Source organism: Triticum aestivum, chromosome 4A (assembly GCF_018294505.1).
Source record: "Triticum aestivum cultivar Chinese Spring chromosome 4A, IWGSC CS RefSeq v2.1, whole genome shotgun sequence".
NCBI lineage: Eukaryota > Viridiplantae > Streptophyta > Magnoliopsida > Poales > Poaceae > Triticum > Triticum aestivum.
This window is the reverse complement of record NC_057803.1, coordinates 145,469,836-145,493,192: the sequence shown is the minus strand read 5'-3', so window position 1 is coordinate 145,493,192 and position 23,357 is coordinate 145,469,836.

The following is a 23,357-nucleotide window of genomic DNA, read 5'->3' as shown; positions in this document are numbered from 1 at the left end:
GGACTTGACATGAGGTCCGTCGTAGATCATGTATGGCCAGAAAAGCTAAAGGCGAACAACTATTTCAGCTAAGTGCAACAGTTCCTTGGTGCGGTGCCGCGCATCAGTGCGATGAAGAGGTCAGCATGCATAGAAGGCTCGCGGATGGCCGTTGCCCATGTCAAAGCATACTGGGCGGAGATGGATGCTACTACTGTCGCGGCGCAGGGTTCGGCCATAGGCCGAGTGGCTGCCGAGCACTATTTTGAAGAAGTTCTTGAGGGTGCTCGCTTGATAGAGGCCCAGTGCTCGAAGAATATTATGTTTGAATGACATGTATTCCCATTGTAAAAACAATGTTTTTATTGAATTTATGAAGGCTGTATTTATACTTGTGCCCGAAAGTATTGTGATGCCTCTTGTGCGGTCGTTTATGTATACATGTGTATAACCTAAAAGATTGCAGTCGTCGGCTTCAGCCCCCACGCATATAATGCGGGGGTGTTCGCAGAAGACGTGTATTCACACTTAATCCAACATCTTGGTCCTAATAAGGAGGTGATAGCACAGTGAACTAGGCAACCGAACTATAATGCTTTAACACTTTCACTTAGCCATAGGAGTTTGACAGTGTGGCTACTATATAGCCCTTGGTGGCTCCGCACTTATCCGAATTCGGGGTGCGTACTTGCCCGGCCGGGAAACGGCCCTTTGTTAAGGCGGAGGAATTCTAAGATTCTGATGGGTCATCGAGTGGTTGACCAGTCTCGCGCTATATCATGACCGTCAGTTTTCGGCTTTCTCTACTGAGGTGCTCATCCGGATGAACCAGGGCACAATCACAGTAGTTCTCCCGGTGCCGCCTTAGCCGATAGAGCGAAACGTAAGGCAGCAAAACACAGGAGCCGGGCAAACCCAACATCTGACCAAAGACATGATTCGGAGCTGATGCATATAAGGCCAAACTCGCGACGCCGAACACACCCTAAGGTATTCGGTCTTTATGGTGTAAACCGGGCCTAAACAGTGCCCTTTGTAAGGAGGCCCTGGTGTCCAGGTACGTGCATTGTTCTGACGTGGCCACATGCCAAGACGTCAGCATCCTTCTCAATGGTACTGAGAATCCGAGGGATGTGTATCAACAAGAGACAGTAAAAAAGGTTGACGCAGGGTCCTAATCTAAAAAGAATCCTTTGAACGGGTCCCTGCTGCACGTCTGCGCCTGTGTCTCTGTTGTGCTGTATCCTGGACAGGTGTAGCACGATGGTCATCTGTAAAAGAGAGGAACTTAGGTGAAAAGTTGTCGTGCAAAAAGGTAGGTTTTAAAGAAACCATGTATAGATCAAGATGAGTAAAAATTGCCACTTGTCTGCGCACGTTGAGCCCCTTGTATTTGTAATAGGGGTGTGGTCATCAAACCTGTAGGAATTACATATAGCTGTGCCAGACTCGTCTAACCATGTCCGTGGTCTTGACGACCTCTCGAATGTTTTAGTTGGTGAGGCCGCTTTAGTGTGCGGCTGCCACGGCAGCCGCATTCTTTTCGGCGCGCAGGGATCGCTCAATATTTCCTTTTATTGTAATGATGCCACGTGGACTGGGCATCTTAAGCGCGAGGGAAGCGTAATGCGGTATTGAATTAAAGCGAGCGAAAGCTTCGCATCCAAGTAGTGCTTGATAGCCACTTTGGAACGGAGCAATGTGGAAGGTTAAATTTTCGCTACGGAAGTTGTCGGGGAAACCGAATATAACCTCTAGTAACAGGGAGCCCATGCAATGAGCCCCTGGGCCTGGCGTTACTCCTCTAAAGGTAGTATTGCTACGGCAAATTTTTGTTGGGTCTATCCCCATTTTGCGGATTGTGTCCTGATATATCAGGTTTAAGCTGCTGCCACCGTCCATCAGGACTCGTGTGAAGTGGTATCTGTCAATTATTGGATCTAATACCAAGGCAGCCCATCCTGCGCTCCGAATACTTGCTGAGTAACCCTGATGGTCGAAGTTGATTGGTTGAGACGGCCAGTGGCAGAACTCCGCGGTGATAGGCCCTTGGGAATGTTTATCTGGGAGTGCCGCTTTGCTTCTCCCCTTTATCACATGTAACACGTTTACTATTTTGACTTCTGGTGGGAATTTCTTCTGTTCCCCTGTGTTTTGCGTGCGAGGCTCATCCTCGTCTTCGCTTGGTGTATCCAGCCCCTTGTGTTCGGCGTTGAGTTTGCCGAATTGCTTGAAGACCCAACATTCTCTGTGGGTATGATTTGCGGGCTTCCCAGGGGTGCTGTGGATTTGACATATCTTGTCCAGGATTTTGTTTAGGTTAGACAGTTCGTCCCTGTTATCTTTGAGGGGCAGCTTTTGCTGACCCTGCCGAGAGCTTTTGAATCCGGCGTTAACTGGCATGCTCTTCGGGATGTTTCCCTTATTCCGGCGCTGGTCTTTGCTGCGTCGTGGCTTCCCGTTGCCATCCCTAACTTCGGATGTACTTGGGTCGCTGGTGCTGCATCTTGCCAACCAGCTGTCCTCGCCCGCGCAAAAGCGGGTCATGAGGCTTGTTAATGCAGCCATTGTTCTTGGCTTTTCCTGGCCGAGGTGTCTGGCGAGCCATTCGTCTCGAACGCTATGTTTGAAAGCTGCTAAGGCTCCGACATCCGGACAGTCGACTATTTGGTTCTTTTTAGTAAGAAATCTGTTCCAGAGCTTCCGGGCTGACTCTCCGGGTTGTTGAGTTATATGACTTAAATCGTCTGCATCCGGTGGTCGGACATAGGTCCCTTGAAAATTTGCCCGAAAAGCGTCCTCGAGCTCTTCCCAACTTCCAATGGTGTTTTCAGGAAGGCCTTTAAGACAATGCCGGCTGGCCCTTTGAGCTTGAGGGGTAAGTATTTGATGGCATGGAGGTCATCTCCTCTAGCCATGTGGATATGGAGGATATAATCCTCAATCCAGACCCCCGGGTCTGTCATTCCGTCATATGCCTCTATGTTTACGGGTTAGAATCCCACTGGAAATTCATGGTCCAGCACCTCATCAGTGAAACATAGGGGGTGTGCGGCACCCCTGTATTTGGGTGCGCCGTGTTGTTCGGATATTTGTTGTGTTGCATTGCTTGCTAGAGCATGCTTTCTTGGCCCGTAGATAGATCTGGTTGGGCCATCTTTTTGATGCGAGTCCTCGTGTGGATCGCATGTTGGCTTGTGTGCGGCGCCGTTTGCCGCTATATGTTGGCCATGAGGTCGTCTATCCGACCGGATGGCTACTTTGTTTTTTGATTGCAGGGGCTATAAGGCCTCCTCATCAAATTTGGGCAGTAGCTTTCGCTTCGGGTACCTCTTTGTGTGGCGACTGCCGCCATATTTGTCTGCGGTGTTGAGTACCTTGCTCCATCTGATTCTGAGTGCATCTTCCGCAGTCTTGAGCTTCCGCTTCTGCTTTTCCAGGCTATGCGCAGTGGCGACGAGCCTTTTATGGAGGTTCTTCTGCTCCAGGAACTTGTCCGGCGTGAGGTCATCCGGACTGTTATCTTCACCGGGGATGGGTTGTTTGGTTTGGTTATCCAAGTTGCCTTGTTTGGACGGTTGCTCGATGCCATGTTCATTGTCCGCCGGCTCGCCCTGCTTTGTGGCTAGGTCTGTATGACCGTTGTTTCTGTCGAGGTGGGGTTTGGAGTGGCGCTTACACCGCCACTTTGACTGCTTTTCGAAGGAAGGATCCTTCGTTGCATCCTCCCATTCCTCGTCGTTTCCTTTGGGTGTGTCCACCATGTATACATTGTAGGATGAGGTGGCTGTCCAGTGCCCTGTAGGCGCTGGTTCCTATTCGTCTCCTATATCGTCGCCCATATCGTCGACGTCTTCAGAGTCGAAATCGAGCATGTCGGTCAGATCATCGACAGTGGCTATGGAGTGGGTGGTGGGTGGGCGTCGAATTTCTTCGTCGTCCGCATCCCAATCCCGCCGGTCATAATCCGGCCAGGACTCTCCTGACAAGGAGAGAAACCTTAGTGAGTTCAGTATGTCGCCGAATGGCAAGTGCTGAAAAATATCTGCGGCGGTGAACTCCATGATTGGCGCCCAATCGCATTCGATTGGCAGGGGCGCGGATAGTTCAGAGTCCGGTGGAAAGTCCGAAAATGTGGAGTCACGGCCCTCTCGAAGGATAAGGTTAGTGTTCGGCTCGATCGCCGTTGAGGCTGCATCCTCCACGGCGGGGTCTACCCACCCTTCCTCGGTCAGCGCAGTTGGCTCCGAATTAAAGGTCGGAGCGGATGCAGGTGCGGCCTCCAGGACACTGTTCGGCGGCCGAGCTAAATCATGCCCATCATGACAGTGCGGCGCATTCGGCAGGGGCTCGAATCCGTCGAAGATCAAGCCTCCACGGATGTTGGCCGTGTAGTTTAAGCTTCCAAATCTGACCTGGTGGCTAGGGGCGTAACTCTCGATCCGCTCCAGATGGCCAAGCGAGTTGGCCCGCAGTGTGAAGCCGCTGAATACAAAGATCTGTCTGGGGAGAAAAGTCTCACCCTAGACTGCATCGCTAACGATGATCGAAGGAGCCATCAAGCCTGATGATGACGACACAGAGGAACTCTCAATGAAAGCACCAATATCAGTGTCAAAATCGACGGATCTCGGGTAGGGGGTCCCGAACTGTGCTCAAGGCGGATGGTAACATGAGACAAGGGACACGATGTTTTTACCTAGGTTCGGGCCCTCTCGATGGAGGTAAAACCCTACTCCTGCTTGATTAATATTGATGATATGGGTAGTACAAGAGTAGATCTACCACGAGATGAGAGAGGCTAAACCCTAGAAGCTAGCCTATGGTATGATTGTTGTTGTCCTACGGACTAAAACCCTCCGGTTTATATAGACACCGGGAGGAGCTAGGGTTACACAAGGTCGGTTACAAAGGAGATATCCATATCTGTACTGCCTAGCTTGCCTTCCACGCCAAGTAGAGTCGCATCCGGACACGAGACAAAGTCTTCAATCTTGTATCTTCATAGTCCGACAGTCCGGCCAAAGGATAGAGTCCGGCTGTCTGGAGACCCCCTAATCTCGGATTCCCTCAACGACCATGGGTTGAATTTTGGGGCGACTGGCTCTATTGCATAGACGTCCCTAAGCGCGCGCTTGCGCTCCCTCTTGGGGATATGGGTAGCGTATATCATGTTCCGATGTGTTCGGCGGATGGGGCTCCTCATCGTCATTCTCACTTTGTGACCCCTTCTCCTTGTCTTCGGCATTTAACTAGCCAGCCTATTTAAAGACCCAATAGCTCCTGTGGGTATGATTGGCTGGTTTACCAGGGGTGCCGTGGATCTGACATGGACGATCGAGTATGCGGTCCAAGCTGGAAGAGCCCTGATTATTCCTTTTATATGGCTTCTTCCACTGAATGGACTTGGAGCCACTGAATTTGGCGTTGACCGCCGTGTCATCAGTATTTTCACCAGTGTTTCGATGCTTATGCATGTCGCGTCAGGCCTTGACGTTGCTATTTCTGGCTTCAGAGGTGTCATGTTCGCTTGCATTGTTATTGCTACGGGCTAGACAACTGTCTTCGCCCGCACAGAAGCGAGTCATAAGTGCCATGAGGGCCGCCATGGACTTCGGCTTTTCTTGGCCGAGGTGTCGGGCGAGCTATTGGTCGCGGATGCTATGGTTAAAGGCCGCTAGGGCTTCGGCATCCGGGCAGCCGACGATCTGGTTCTTTTTAGTTAAGAACCTGGTACAGAATTTCCTGGCTGACTCTCTGGGCTGTTGAACTATGTGACTTAAGTCATCGGCATCCGGAGGTCTGATATATGTGCCTTGGAAGTTGTCGCAGAAGGCGTCTTCTAGGTCTTCCCAGCTGCCAATAGAGTTTTCAGGCAGGCTGTTCAGCCAGTGTCGGGCTGGTCCCTTGAGTTTTAGGGGGAGGTATTTGATGGCATGAAGATCATCACCGCGGGCCATATGAATATGGAGAATAAAGTCTTCAATCCATACCGCGGGATCGGTTGTTCCATCATATGATTCAATATTCATGGGTTTGAACCCTTCTGGGAATTCATGTTCCATTACTTGATTAGTGACGCAGAGGGGGTGTGCGGCGCCTCTATATCGGGCCAAATCGCGATGTAGTTCAGATGGAGTCCATCTGCGGTTTTCGTCCCGGACGTGATTGTGCTTGTCATGTTCGGCTTGATAGCCGTCGTTGCGCGTCGGGGCACGCCCCCGTGATCCGTAGATCGATCTGGCTGGACCTATTTTATTCTTCAGGTCCTGCCGCAGGTCATATGTGTATCCCTGAGCCGTTTTATCTCTGCCTTTACGGCGAGGTAGGACGGGCTGGTGTTTGATTGAGTTCTTGCTTTGTCCCGGCCACGTGGTGGTCGATCAGCTGCGTTATGCGCTGATGGTACGGGATAAAGTGCCTCGTCATCGAATTGAGGTAGCAATTTGCGCTTCGGGTAACTTTTGGTTGGGCGCTAGAGGCCGTATTCCTCTGGTGCCAGGACATTGGTCCATCTATCGTTGAGTAGATCTTAATCAGCTTGAAGCTGCTACTGTTTCTTTTTCACGCTCCTTGCAGTGGCTATTAGCCGTTGCTTAAAGTGCTCCTGCTCGAGAGGTTCCACAAGCACGATAAAGTGTTCCTGCTTTGTCCCGGCCACGTGGTGCTCGATCAGCCGCGTTATGCGCTGATGGTACGGGCTAAAGTGCCTCGTCATCGAATTGAGGTAGCAATTTGCGCTTCGGGTTACTTTTGGTTGGGCGCTAGAGGCCGTATTCCTCTGGTGCCAGGATATTGGTCCATCTATCGTTGAGTAGATCTTAATCAGCTTGAAGCTACTACTGTTTCTTTTTCAGGCTCCATGCAGTGGCTATTAGGCGTTGCTTAAAGTGCTCCTGCTCGAGAGGTTCCTCAAGCACGATAAAGTCTTTGTCGCCGAGGCTCACCTCATCCTCGGAGGGTGGAAGGTAATTACTATCCTCCAAGTCTTCGTTTGCAGCCTATTCACCAGGGCTAGCTTTCCCATCCTCCCGATCGTCTTGTTCAGAGATTTGCTCGACGGGGTTTTCTTGGTCTTCGGCATCATTCGGAGTATTGTTGTTTTTCGTGCCGGTATTGCTGTCTTTGCTGCAGCGTGATTTAGAGCGGCGTCATCGATGCTTTGGTTGTATCTCCGGAGGTTTATCCTCGACTGGGTCTTCTTTGTCATCACCGTTAGCTTCCTTGGGTGTATCCACCATGTATACGTCATACGAGGAGGTGGCCGTCCAGAGTCCGGTAAATGGAGGGTTTTTGGCTTGCTCCTCTCCAGCATCATCGTCCATATCGTCGATGTCTTCGGAGCCGTAATCGAGCATTTCAGTTAAGTCCTCGACTGTGGCGATGAAGCGGGTGGTGGGTCCCCGCTCTCAGCCCCTAGTCCGGGCTGGGTGTAGTTCAGACGTTGCTCGTCTGTAATCACGAGGGATCGCATCAAGTCCAGAGCCTCACTTAAAGGCGAGGTTTGGCCCTAGAGAAGAGAGTCCGTGGATTACGGCAAGAGGGAGACTCCTTGGCCGAACTCACATGATGCCGGAGAAGGCTCCAGCTCCATGATGGCTGCCAGCGACACTACTTCCCCCGGCTCTCCCACAATGGGTTTGGTGGCCGTAGATAGTCCGACGAGCTCAGGGAGCCTGTCTTCGGACCTAGCGATACGCTCCGGATCTAAGGCCTGAGCGGAGATTGAGGGGCAAATCCTTGGAAGATCAAGTCTCCTCGGATATCCGCGACATAGTCCAAATTTCGAAAACTAATCTGGTGACCTGGGGTGTAGCTGTCGATATGCTCTAGATGGCCAAGCGAGTTAGCCCGCAGTGCGAAGCCGCCAAACACAAAGATCTGGCTGGGGAGGAAAACCTCCCCCAGGGCAGCTTTGTTGTAGATGATTGATGGAGCCATCGAACCTTCTGGTGATGACACAGTGGAACTCTCAAAGAAAGCACCAATGTCGGTGTCAAAATGGGCGGATCTCGGGTAGGGGGTCCCGAACTATGCGTCTAAGGTTGATAGTAACAGGAGATAGGGGACACGAAGTTTTACCTAGGTTCGGGCCCTCTCGAGGAAGGTAATACCCTACATCCTGCTTGATTGATATTGATAAGTATGAGGATTACAAGTGTAGATCTACCACGAGATCGTTATAGCTATACCCTACAAGTCTAACCTGTATGATTATGATTCCCTCTACGGACTAAACCCTCCGATTTATATAGACATCGGAGGGGACTAGGGTTATACAAAGTTGGTTGCAGAGAAAGGAATCTTCATATCCAAACGCCAAGCTTGCCATCCACGCCTGGGAGAGTCCCATCTGGACACGGGAGAGAGTCTTCTGTCTTGTATTTTCATAGCCCATTAGTCCGGCCCATGTCCAACAGGTCGGACACCCGAGGACCCCTTAATCCAGGATTCCCTCAGGGGGGTGTTTGAGGAAATGACGCGGCTACTGAAAATTTTACTACGCGGGAGTAAAATGCCGGGGCTATTGAAAATTTGGATGATGGTGCATCTCACACGGTCCCAAAATAACAACCATGTGTTATGAAACAGGAAAATCCTTGAGCCGGGCAGTTATTTTCGAGGGATGCAGGCAGGAGCGGGAACAACAAACATCACAAACGGTCAAAACATAATAATCATGTGTTATCAAACTGAAAAAAATCCTGCAGGCGGGGAGATATTTTTGAGAGGGGAAGCCTCGTGGAGGCCACTGTACTGTGCTGATGTGCGTGACAGGGGCACCGGCTTGGCACACAGTTTGTGTGAGTGAACCATGTTTGTTGCATCATCTGACTTGTCCAATGTACATAAATTGGGCGAAAATGACGCGGGAAAGGTTAGAACACGAACACACTTGCATGTGGACCAAATATATGTGTGAGAAGGGTGGTTTGATGTTCAAATACCAAATGCGCAACTTTGATGTGGCACCTATCTCACAAAGCGCACGGTATTGCTTGCACCCCCCCCCCCCGCCATGTCGGCAGGAGGGGAATCCTAAGCTATGAATGCATGCCCGCCCTCACGGAGGCTCACCTAGCAAAGTGTGAAGTAGCTATCCCCCCATCACACACCCAACCACACACACACACTTTCAGTTGGCAGAAGAGGTCATTTCCCCAAGATGTATTGTAAAATGGACCAACAATAATCCATCTTGGTCGTACAACCTCTCTCTTATTGTTGGTCAGAGTGATGGACGTCCATGCGACCCTAGAGATGGGCTAGCTCACCAATAGTCACGCAAGTAGAAAGTCCCCGAAGACAACCACTACCTGTATGTGGCCCGAACATATGTATGTAGTGTTGATGTTTGAATACACAATGGAACAACTTTGTTGTGGCACCATGCTTTGGAACTAGAGATCCCCACACGGGGCGAGGGTAAGTTGACGATGCATTGTATATATGTATGTCACACCACACTTCGAGCCGATGACAAGGATTCATGCATGCGTACATAGTATGCGCTCAAACTTAGGTCTGAATCTCACCATGACCTACTACGATAACACGAGCCAAAGGAAGAATCCATCATGGTAACCTATCTCGTTGTCAGTCAAAGTGATCATGGATGTCTATGCGGGCCCACAAATATATAGGCTTGTCACCGATAACCACACGAGGGAGTGTACCATTCGAAGAAAACCACTGCATGCATATGTATGTATGGAGGTGATGCGTGCATGTTTGAATACCATGCACAACATTGATGTGGCAAGTGCGTCGAAAATCATACAATCCACACACAGAGCGAGATCGGTTCATGACGTGTCGTGGTACTGCCTACTTCGACTCGGTGGGAGGGACTCATGCGTACACATGAATGTGTGCTCAAACTATATCATGCCATCCCAGAGCATGACCTATATAAAATAATACAAACCAAAAAATAATCCCCTCCTAAGTCATATTAACCTCTCTCGTTGTCGAGAAAAGTAGTGATGGACCAAGCCGGCCCACAGATGGAAAGCATCAATATCGCTGATAACCGCGTGAGTGGGTGCGAGAGGACAATAGCCATCGCTTTGCATGTGGTCCAAACATACGTATGGAGAGGTGTGTGTGGGTTTGATGTTTGAATACCCAAAATTCATAACTTTTATGTGGCACATGCCTCAAAAACCGTAAAGTCCCCTCATAGAGCGAGGTTCAAAAAGCGTACTACATATGATGGTCCCCTCCCCCCTCTTCAACGCATACTATATGCTCCTACCGTAATACAAACCAAAAAGAATTCTAGTAGATGGTGAAATTAATTAACCTCTCCTGATGTAGGTCAAAGTGATGCATGCATGGACCACGACCTCACGGGCCCATGAATGGAAGCTTCACATGTGAGTGTCCTAGGATAACCACTGCCTACATGCATGTAGCCCAAAGAGGTGTTGTGTGATGTTTGAATATCTAGTGCACAACTTTGATGTGGCATGTGCCTCAGAAACCAAAAAGACCTGACACGGAGTGATGTCTGTTCACGGATGCATACATAGTATATATGATGGTCCCATCCCACCTCTTCGACGCATACTATATACTCCCACCGTAACACAAACAAAAAAGAATCAACCTTTGCTTGTCAAATTAACCTCTCTGCCGGCTGTTGGTCGAAGTGATGGATGACGAGCTCGCGTGCCCACAGAAAGTGTCACACGCGAGTGAGTGTATGGATGAAAGGGTTGTGTAATGTTTTAAATAACGAATTCACGACTTTGATGTGGCATCTGCCTCACAAAATGGCAAACCCACATGATGGCTCATGACTCGTAGTGTACTGCCAGCCCCCCACCCCGGACGCACACACACACACACACCACACATCCACCGCAACTACGATGCATGTTAAATTTTCCCGTGGTGAACATATGTTACCAATGGAGGGACATTTTAATTTGAAAAAACAAAAAACATTAAGACTTTTTAGTACATTGATTGATTTTCGAGGGGTATAATGTGAAAAAATCAAATTTGAGCTACATTCACACGTGACAGTGCACCTAAATGGATTGGAAAAACACATGTGTCTCACTGGGTGCATATTTACTGCCCGTGCAAGAAATTTCAAGCATTGAGAATTGTGATTTTTAAAATCTAGTATATCCAAAACTTATTTGAAATTCATGAAATTTATCGTGTTGTCATATGGACACCAATACACAGTGGTATTGTACCTTTTTGTCAAATTTGAGACAAGTTTTGATGTAATCTTATCTTCTTACAAATGGGAGATTATTAATAATTGGGAACCAATATCGCAAAAGGATTATTTATTCGAACTGTCCAACAATGGATATGTGCCATGCTTCGGTTAAGAAATAAAGCGGCATCATTAATCATCAAAATAGAAAAACAATATATGTGCTGCCACACAACCCGTGTGCCATGCGAGCAGGTGTGAGTTGACGGGACGTATGTGAGTAGTCCACCGTGCAGGCAGACCGGGAGGCGTGCGTGCAAGTGTGTGAATTGATGGGAGGCGTGCTCGCTGCATAGTGTCATCGACAGGCGTGCGAGTAGCTGTGTGAAATGATGATAGGCATGCCAGTAGTCCGGTGTGCAGGCTCATCGGGAGGCGAGCCAGTGGTTTGACCGCTGCCCGCCTCTCTCCCACCACTCCATATTAATGGCGCGCCCGAGCGGCCGCACCCCCACCCTCGCCACACACACAGTCCTCTCTCTTCACCTGCATCCTCAACGCTGCTCCCAGTCCTCAAAGCCGTTAGTGTATGAGGATGCTGACGAAGCGCCCTCTCGGAGGGAGTGGCGACGCCGAGGCTGCTGAAGCACCATAGCACGGCGTGAAGATGGAGATAGAGGTTGTCGTCGCTGCTGACGAGGTATCGCTTCACCTTGACGTCGTCGACGGCGTTGTGCTTCCACAACCGAAGCTGGAGGTCCACACCAACTCGGGCAATGACTCCGGTGATGACTCAGGCGACGACTCGGGTGACGACTCCGAACAATGGACAACCGATTATTCATCTATACCCATTTATGTGTCAAATACATCCTAGGGTTTCTCTGGTTACTCTCGCCTTCCCCCTTTTTGGAATAGAAATCTTATGGTTATGTTCTCTCATTCAATGAAATCTGAGTAAGTTTTGTTTGATCCTGTAGTGTATTGATTGTTTGAATGGTACAAATGATAAGTGATTAGTTGTTTCATCTGTGCAAATGATTTCGGCTAATAATCCGACTAGGGTTGGTGTTCATGCTAATAATTCCTAGCCAGGTCTTGACAATAGATTTTGAATGACCTACATATATGTTTGTGCCTTTTTTCGAACCATAATCTCTCAATATATCTAAAAAATAGCCATAAATTCCTAATCCTACTTTATGGCATGTAAACATTGATTTGATGCCAAATTTTGGCAACTGCCAAATGTTCCCTAGAGATTGGTTTGTATTCCAAATTTGACGCCACTTTTTTTACTATATGTATAGGTGCAATCTGACGATGTTGACAGCGAGGATGAAGATGACCAAAGGAGGTACAAGAGGAAAATACTTAGGGAGATTTATGTGGGAATGCATAACAAGCATATTAGGACCTAGAATGGGGACTATCGATGCCCATTTTGCAACCAAAAGCTTCATGACGCGTATCAAAGTGTTCTAGCACATGCAAGAGGACGAGCCGTTGGGTCCTTCAGGCAGAAGTATTCTCACAAGGTGGCGCATGCCACGTATATTGAGTACCTGGAGAAGCTTCAAGATCGTGCCGGCAGATGAGATGAGATGTGGGACTGAACTATGTATGGCTATGTAGTGTCTTAATTATAAAATGTGCTTGAGTATTCATAATGACGGTTGAACTATATACTTATGGTTGAACTATGCTTGTGTACGCTTATTATCTATGGTTGAGTATGTTTAATCTATGTTTACTTATGTCTAAATGTGGGATATGGATGCAATCAGTTTGGTTGATGGAATCTACCTCCGTCCTGGTTTATTGGTCCCCTTTGTAATTGAAAGAATTTCTTATTTAACACTATCTTAAATTTGGTTTCCTTATTTGACACTGAAAAACTTTTTCTTCCCTATCTAACAATGAGTCTAAATTTTATGCCTTTTATGACACTTTTGGCCATTTTGAGTCTAAATAACACCGGAAAAGACTCTGTTGTCCTTCATGTGGTATTTGTGTGCGTGGGGTAGTAGCACACACGCAACATGAGTGCGAGGGCTGTAGCACACACGTAGCAGCATATACACACGTAGCAACACATGTATCAACACACGCACACACACAACAGTGTAGACACATGCAGGGACGAAGCCAGCAATCTGGAAAGATTTGGTGCCCGCCATACCTAATATTTGGTGCACATACTTAGTTGTATGATATACTAGCACACTCCTGTATAGTACGTGTTTGATTTTAGCTTAGCCGTGCGTCCCTGCTGACCCTGTTGGTCTGATTGCTGATAGCTAATGGATAATGGCTAATGGGCCGTGCTCCTTGAACAGCATGTGGCTTCAGTGCACTCCACACTTTTCCCCTTTAAAAAGAGTAGATGCAGTTTGGTCGTATTTGTTAAGTGATATGTACTATTCCAGCGAGCTTTTGCGTAGTTATGTTATACTCCCTCCTTTCCCAAATATTTGTCTTTCTAGAAATTTCAACAGGTGACTACATACAAAGCAAAATGAGTGAATCTACACTCTAAAATATGTCCATATACATATGTATGTTGTAGTTCATTTGTGTCGGCGTCCTGGGAATGGGGGTCCCCAGACTTGCCTGCATGTGGCCCGCGGCGTGGCTGAGCCAGCAGGCCGTACGACCCTTCTTCGTCAACAAGGCACCTAAGACCCTCGTGAGGGGCCAAGCCTCACGAGGCGGACTACATGAGACCTCCTCTAGAGCGGCCTAGATAGGCAGGCTCACAAGGAGCGGAGTTATCAAGGCGAGGCGTACCTCACGAGGCTCTCGTGACGTGAGTCATGATGATCGACACCAGGCGGGCGCCACGCAGGCGCCGGCACATGCCGCATCCCTGTTTCCTCTTTGATGCTAAGGAAACTAGCGCGGGCGAGGAGTACCGAGGAATCAGGCAAAGGTTGCCACTTTGGTACAACAAGACCAAGACCAAAAGGACGGCAAGACGGAAGTCATCGTGGAGCCCAAGACAGCGTCACCACCAGAGCCTTTCGCAGGCACATACCACCTTTTGTTAGGATAGCTTGTACTAGTTGTCCCCCTTTAAATTAGCCCGCCATTGTTGGCTCCCTTCCTTCTCAATATTTGGGAAGAGGACCAGGGCCTCTATAAGTAGGACGAGCCACCATCGGGGGCGAGGGGACGACATCCACTACAAAAAATACACTTCCGTGATGATACGTGTTTGTCACAGTAGGTCGCGTTTTCTGTCATGCATGTACATCCTTGACAAATTTATGACAGAATCAAGATAGTCATACCTGTGCTGTCGTAGAAGTGTTCCATGACATTGCCAAAATTATCATCACGGAAGTGTCCACTTCCATGACGAAAAATCGCACGTCACAGAAGTGCTTTCGTCAAGGGTGACCAACACGTGGCATCCACCGTAACGGAATGCCGTTAAGCTATCGGGTCGGATTTTGGATCCGATAACCCGTTAACAGCCACGACCAATGCCGATTTTCCACGTGTAAAATTCTCATTGGCTGACGGATCCAACGGGCGAGATGGGCCTATGATATGTTGACACGTGGACCGGCCCAAAAGTGGCCCACAAAGATTAAATGGGCCGGCCCAACCGAAGGCCCATAAGATTTAGCGGACCATAATGGGCCGGCCCAGCTAAAGGCCCACAAAATTTAGCAGACCATAATGGGTCGGCCCAGCTAAAGGCCCACACGATTTTGCAGACCATAATGGGCCGGCCCAGCTAAAGGCCCACAAGATTTTGCGGACCATAATGGGCCGGACCAGCTAAAGGCCCACAAGATTCTACCGACCATAATGGGTCGGCCCAGCTAAAGGCCCAACATTCTCTGTCAAATCGGCCCGTCAACGGCCTGTCCTAAACTTGTCATCAACGCGGCCCATGGTCACTTCTGGCCCGTTAACAGTCTGCTAAGTAATTGGGCCGAATTACGGCCCAGTGTATTTCCGGCCTGTTAAAGGTCCGGCTTCATTTGGGCCCATTTACAGGCCATCAAAACTTTCGGCCCATAAACGACCGTGAAGGATTTGGATCATATTCGGCCATGTCTGACATTCGGCATGTTAGAGGCCCACTATAGCTTTGGGCCACTTTCGGCCTGTTGTCATTTTCGGCCTATTAAAGCTGGATGTAAACCATGGGCCATATGTGGCCCAACGTCATATCGGGCCCATTAACGGCCCATATAGAAATAACGATAATCTAGCCTGACCGAAGTTCCAGCCTGTTAAAGGCCCGTGTATTAGGTCAGCGCATTTACGGCCCGTCCGAGTTTCGTCCTATTAAAGTCCAGTGGGTTATTTGGGATAATCAGGGCCCAATCTCACTTTTGGTCTATTAAAGGCCCATGTATTTTATGGGCTTGAGATATTTACACCTGTAAACGGCCTATTTTTACTTGAGGGCCCAGATTATGTTTAGGCCTGTTAAACGCCCACTATGGGCACAGGCCTACTAGAAAAATATGAAAACTTATGCTGATTTAGGCCCAGATATTTTTAGTGGGCTACATGCCAATTTCGGCCCGTAATCGTTTTTAGCCCAATTGGAATGGGCCCGACGAATGTTGGCTTGTTGGGCTCCTACAAAGCTTTCGGCCGATTACATTACCAAGATAAACCTACACTATACAAAAATAGCGTCGTAATTACTGCAGCCTGAGGCAGCATCATAAATGTTGTATCACAACAAAATAAATTCCAATCATACAAAAAAGGCCTGTTGGCATAAAGTTTACAGTCCTTCCAGATAAAAGCACCATCATATGTATAGAAGCACAAATCATTTGACCTGAGTGCTAATGTTTCAGGCTGTAGATTCCAATGGAGCAGCACGATCTCCACCTTTTTTCCGCCATTGCTCTTGAACAACAAAGCGAATGTTTGATAGTCTGGTTTCAAAACCATTGATATCTTGACGACATTTCTCAACCACTATTCTTGTTTCCGAAACAACGTCCATTAGGGATTGGACTTGTGTCTGGAGCACAGATATATCACTCTGTCTAGCAGGAAGATTTTTTTCAGTAGGCGATTTGGACGAGGTTACCTTGACAACCAACCCAGAATTATGCAGGAAGGTGCTTTTTGCACTGTTAGTGGAGAGATACTAACACACTGCAGCAAGAGGTGACATTGTGCCTGTAGTAGCCTCATCACCTTCAGCTGGCTGTGGCTGTTCAATCATTTGTTCCATAGCTTCCTGAAAGTTTGAACTTGTAGATTAGTGTACCAGATAAGTTACTAATGAGACAAAAATAAACAAAGTAGGTTAAACGTTTATACATAACTTATTTTGGTGAACTACTGTAATACATTAGCATGTATTGTAGTGCCAACTACATAATAAAATCACTTTCGGAACATATGTCCATGTAGCATGCCTACTGTATTGTCTATTTCCTCATATTCGTTGACATCTAAGGATAAAGAGACATGGTTTAAAGTAGGATGAACATAGTATGACATCATTCATATCATGGGCAAACAGATATAAAACAAACAGGCTATTTTATCATTGTGTGCACATGTGAACATAACAACTGGATTACAGATCAAGACCAATAGAATATCCTTCATCTCTTTTAAACCATGTAAGGTGAAATGACACGTTAAGACAACTGTGAATAAAAGTGAACAGAGTAACTGACATTGGCTGCAAACCAAGTAGTTAAATGAACACATCACAGTACCAATCAGTTCAAGGCAGCAGGAGTAAGGACTTACAACAACAGCTTGAACTGGTGTGCTCATGCCCTTCATCTTGCTGGTGTGGCAATCCTTGAAGATTTGCACTGCATTCGGTTCAGGTTCTTTTTGGTCCGCATGGGATTTTCTCTGTATTTCGAACAAGTCAATATAGATACGATAATATGGCACAAAAAAAGAAGGAAGTAGCAGCTATTTACAAGAGCCTCGCAGTGTGCAATATAGCTACGAGATCCTGTGGTCTGTTGGAATTTCACTTTAGAACGGTTGGTTTTGTTCTTCAAACAGTTAGCCTAGAAGAAGATACACTTGTAAGGCACATACATAAATACAAGTTCAATATGTGGTCTGATCAAATACATATAGCCTACCTGATACTTTGGATCAGACCAGTGTTTAATGAGGGCTGTCCAGTCTTCATCTGTAATATATTCCACCGGAGATGTTTGGGCGATTTCATTGTTAGCCTTGCCTTCAAAGTGAGATTTTCTAAGGTGGTACCGATACTGTCGCAAAGCAGACTGAAAAACGTGAGTGCATGCTTGTCTAGTTGCATCATCTTTCGGATCCAACTTGAACCTCATCTGTTGAAAAAAGAATGTGAGTCTTATTAGGAGGAAGCTAGAAAGTATGGGATAGAGCAAGACAATATTACTAATTGCGATGAATAACATTACTTATGGATAAATGGTCAAGGAAGGTGTTAAACTGGGTATTGTCTTTCTCATTCCTGTACTGGATCCACGTTGGGAGGATACGTGCATGACACCTAGCGGCAACGGCTGCCTCTGATACTAACTTGGCTGATTCTGTAGCATCACGTGGCCTTTTTAAACCTGCCTCAAAATGGATCTCCATTCTTCCTCCTTTAGATTTTGTTAATCTATCAAGCATTATCCCTGATGTCTGTTTCCGCTTGCGCCGTGGTGCTAGTTCAACAACGAATATGGAAAGTGTTAGTGTACATCAAACTATGAGAGTACATATAAAGGAGCATGCAACTGCAACTTGACTCGGTCAGGTACCGTCTTGGTGTTGATGCTCATGAGGTTCATCTGATCTTGCCAAGTCCTGTTGTGTCTGTAGTGCTTCGGAAGTAGTGTTAGGTGTGAAGGCAGCTTGGGAACTGGCCAGTTCCGGAGTAAACGAATGAGTAACTGGTTGAGATGCTGGTACAGTTGAAGCGGATGCTGCAACTGGTGGAGCAGGTGATACTGTGTTTGTAGATTTAGCCGGTGGACTTGGACCTTCTACTGCACTATAAGTACCAACAAAATCTCATCGGCTGAACCTTTTCCGTTTCACCGGACGAGTAACAGCACTCCCTACTATATTATTTTCCTTGCTCTTTTTTGACTTTGCCATGTCAAGCAGTACCCACAACACAAAAGAATAAAATCACTCTTCAGAACTCATTGATGCATGATACAGACAAGCAATACTTTGATGTAAGACAACCGTATGAGGATGGAAGATGTAAGAAAAACAGGACGACATGACATATTCACAGCTACGATGTGCAAACTAAGCAGATGGATTTTCAAGAAAATAGAAGTAATGCAAGCTAGACACCATATGAAAGATGCAACCAATATTACACTGCCAAGTTGAAAGTGTCATGTCATAAGTGGCAATTCGAAAAATTAGAAGCAGCACAATGTAGAAATCAATGCAAGATGCAACCACTATCAAACTGCCATGTTAAAAGCATCCAATCATGAGTGACTGATGCGGGATACACAACAGAAGTACTTTGATGTAAGAACATGGTATTATAGATAGATGCAGTGTATTCTAGACACAGAAAGCCATGTCATATGCACATGTATAACGTATAAACTCAGCAGGTGCAATTTAATCAAAATAGAAGAAATACAGGCTAGACAACATATGCAACATGAAACCAATTATCACACTGTCAACTTAGAGCAAGCACCTGCGATGGTGGAGTATGGGAGATGAACTCATCATGTAGACTTGGGACTTTAACTTCATTAGCAGTAGCAGTGGCAAATCTAGAGTCTCTGTTTGCGTCGGTGCGGAGGACCACCAACATCCCCTAACTTACTTTTTTCCTTCCTATTTTCTAATATTGCCTTATGAAGTCAAAACCACAAGAAGATGAATAAAATTAGCTCAGCATAACTGGTTGATGCATGATACAGACGAACACTACTTTGATGTAAGGCAAGTGCAGGATAGGAGGATCGAGTATATACAAAAAAAGACAATGTTTCATATTCACATGTAGATAGCGTGTCTTATGGGTAAGTAATCGTTGCAGGTATAAGTTGTAAGCTACGCAGATGCAATTCAACATAATCAGAAGCAATACAACTAGACATCATTCGGAAAACGCAACCACGTATAACAGTTCCAAGTAAGAGCAAGTACCGGTGATGGTGGAGTAGGGGAGATGTGCTCATCATGTACATGTATGTTCTAGAAACAGGAACATGTGTCATATTCACAGGCATTATGTGTAAAGTAAGCAGATGCAATTCAAGTTAGAAGCAATACAAGCTAGACATCATACGCAACATGCAACCACATATAATAGTGACAAGTTAGAGCAAGCACATGTGATGGTGGAGTAGGGGAGTCATCATCTACACAGCTACGTTGACTGTCCAGCCTTGTGTTGTCTTGCGAATCTTGTTGGGAGGATGGCGGAGTAGAATCTGTAGAGACCCCCTGTTTGAGTTGCTCCGAAGGACCACCATCATCCACTGCCAGACTAATTTCCTTCAGCTATAATGATTTTGCATTGTGAAGTCAAACCGATAAGAAAAAGGGATTAGAAACACTACAAGACACCATATGGAAGGTGCAATCAATATCACTCTGCCAAGTTAAAATTGTCTCGTCATAGGTGGCGCTCATCAAACTAGAAGCAATACATGCTAGAAATCATATTCAAGACGCAAACCAATATCACACTGCCAACTTTAAGGTCTCCCATATGCAACCAGATATGCAACATGCAACCAGATATCACACTGCCAAGTTAGAGCAAGCACCTTGGATGGTGGAGTAGGGGAGCGGAGACTTGGACCTTGTAATGCATTATCAGTACAAGGAGAATCGGTACAGATGCTCCGTTTACGTTGCTGTAGAGGACCACCATCATCGCCTTCCTTACTCTTTTCCTTCCTCTTTCTTGATTTTGCCTTTTCAAGTCAAACCCACAAGAAAAAGGAATAAAATTTGCTCTTCAGAACTCATTGATGCATGATACTGACGAACACTACTTTCATGTAAGGCAACCGCATGATAGGAGGATGGAATATGTATGAAAAACAGGACGGCGTGACATATTGACATGTATGATGTATAAAGTGTAAACTAAGCACAAGGTGCTTGAACTTGTTAGAATCGATGCAAGCTAGAAACCATATGAAAGATGAAACCAATATCACTCTGCCAAATTAAAAGGGTGCCCTAACAAATGTATTTGACCAAATTAGAAGAAATACATGGAAAAAGGCTAGAAATAATATGCAATATGCAACGAATAAAGGTGACTCATCATAAGTGATTGATGCAGGATATAGAAGAAAGGTAGTTTCATGTAAGAACAAGGTTAACACATAGATGTAGTGTGTACCAAAAATAGGAAGGCATGTCATATTCACATGTAAAGTGTGTAAACTAAGCAGATGCAATTTACCCTAATTAGAAGCATTACAAGCTCGACACCATATGCAACATGCAACCACATATCACACTGCCAAGTAAGAGCAAGCACCTGCGATGGTGGTGTGGGGGAATTGCGGTGATCAACTAGAGAGCTACGTTGACTATCTTCATTTAGCCTTGCTGTTTCTTGAGAATCATGTGGGGAGGATGACACTGCACTCTTTAAACGAGTATGGGGTCTCACAGTAACCCACCCGGGTGACTGTCTCATCATAAGTGATTGATGAGGGATATAAAAGAGCATTAGTTTGATGTACAAACATGGTTAATAGACATATGTAGTATGTATCAAAAACAGGAAGGCATGTCATTATCAAAGGTATAATGTGTAAACTAAGCAAATGCAATTTAACCAAATTGGAAGCAATACAAGCTAGACACCATATGCAACATGCAACCACATTTGACAGCGCGAAGTTAAATCAAGCACCTGGGATGGTTGTGTGTGTCAATTGACATCATCAACTGCAGAGCTACGTTTACTGTCTCCAACTGCTGACACTGCATCCATTAGAGCGCTAGAACACTTAGTGCTTATCTTCAAATTACACTGGAGCGACTTCTGTCTTTTCTTTTCTGCATTCATCAACACTGCGTCAGAGTCTGAAATACCCATGCATAAAAAACAATAGTGTGAGTATGGGTGAAGTGTGTGCACAATTAGTACAGTGTAAAGGTAGCAGATAACAAGTCGGTGAGAAATAAATGACGGGAGACATATGATAGCTCTACAAGATGCATGGCACACTAAATTACTACAGGATTCTATGAAAATAACAGTCGACTGAAAGCAAATAGGTCAGTCCATTTTTTCTGCACCGTCCGATGTACAAAGAATGGGCAGATCGCCTTCATCTACCTCCAGCCAGTCAGTGTTGACGATCTTCCTCGAAACGCCAGCGACCACCGGCCCAGTATTCCTCCCCTGCCTGCGCCCTCCCCTCGACCTCACCGCACCGCCGTGCTTGGCACCACCCCCGGCCATCCATTCAAGCCCCGCTGAACTCCAGATCAGGCGCAAGCAGCTCCTGCCCCCCACACCCCGCTTCCCCAGGGAGCAGGCAGACTAGGTGCTCCGCGCGCCTAAGCGGGTGCTGCTTCTTTTAATTGCGGTTCGACTGACCCTGAATTGAAATCCTGGCGGGCTACTGACCTCTAGCAAAGGTGAAATAGTAAAAGGGAGGAAACCTTGTGCATTTAGTATCACGAAGAAGATGCAGTAAGAAGCGCTCAACTAGTTTCTTTCGTGGGATGAATATGGTGTGAGCGGAGACGTAAGATTTGCATGAATATGGGAAGAGGAGTACCTCTTTCTGCTGGCAGTGTTGTGTCCTCCTTCTGTTTTTCCGACGATCTTCTTGTTGTTCACCGGAAACCAGAAGTTGTGGAGGACGGTGCAGCCTTGGACGAACCCATCGCCAAGTTGTTGAGTGTGGTGCGGCGGCCGTCTGTCGGCGGCGGGGAAGCAGATCCGAGGCGGCGAACAACGGTGTAGCGGGAACAGCTCCGGTGCGGTGGATGGTTGAGACAGTGGAGCCGCATCAGTGAGGCGTAGGAAGGCGTGGTCGGAGTGGTTCTGGTACGGCACACGTCGGCGTCGGCGTCGTGGATGCAGCTCTGTCTCGGCTTCAGCTGCTAAGTCCTTGAGGGCGTTGCGGTTGCGATTGCGTTGGATGACGACGTCGGGGTACCGGCTCCGGCGTGATGGAGGAGGGTGGCGGTTGATTGGCCGCTATGGAGTGGAGGACGGAGGAGACTGGGGTTTTGCGGCTTGTGGAGAGGGCGTTTTCGTGCCCACGGAGTATGAATGGGGAAATGGAGGAACGCGGGGAACTAAGGGGGAACAATGTTTCGGTTTGAGACGCGCTTGTTTGAAATTTGGGGAAAGTTACAATCTTCCCCCCATCTAAAATTTCGGACATATTGTGGGTTGGGGGTAGGACAGTCATGTCAGGTGTCCCAAATGTGGGTGGGATAGATTTTGGCCGAGCGCATGAGTAGGCGCCCACGGCATATGAATGCTTCTCTGGCGTCTTGGTGAAGTTACAAACCTACCCCGGTTTAGCCATTTGGACATTGGGCTGATAGGCTACACGGGCCAGAGTTAGGACAGTAATTTCCTACCACCAAAATATTAGTCTCGCGCGGTTTCGGGTGACCAGAGGCCTATTTGGCGCTTCATTTAATATTTGGGAGCAGAAGCATTAACGTTTTCGGTTCTCTTGAATTAAACTTTCAGGATTTGTCAAACTTCACAAATCTTTACTCTTGAAAATCCTAAAGCTACGATTATTTTGGAATGGAGGGGGTACATTTGAATATACATTGTACATGAGTATATATTAAAAAATATGCAACTTACCTCAGTTCATGCATGGTTCCACATATAATCTCCTTGGTTGCAAAAAAAAGATAGATATGCGTATGAATATATATAGCATGTTCAAACTCACAACAAAGATTGATGCCCCCTTTTACATCTGATTTACAAATGCCATTATCTCGGGTTCAAATAGATGAATGCACTTCCTATGAATTCGAATCTTCGAAACCCCCTTTATGTTGAATTCGACATGTATTGTATTTCATAGCTAGCAATTTGGAATGTATCCATGCAAGTGACAAATGTATAAAGTTCTTCACACTAACAACATGGAGTGCACTAATTAATGTTTATATATGAATTGCAAAAGCATCCATTGCCTGTATTTCAAACCGCTCTCACTCTATGGATCGATAATATGAAATAAACACATGCACATGCTAGAAT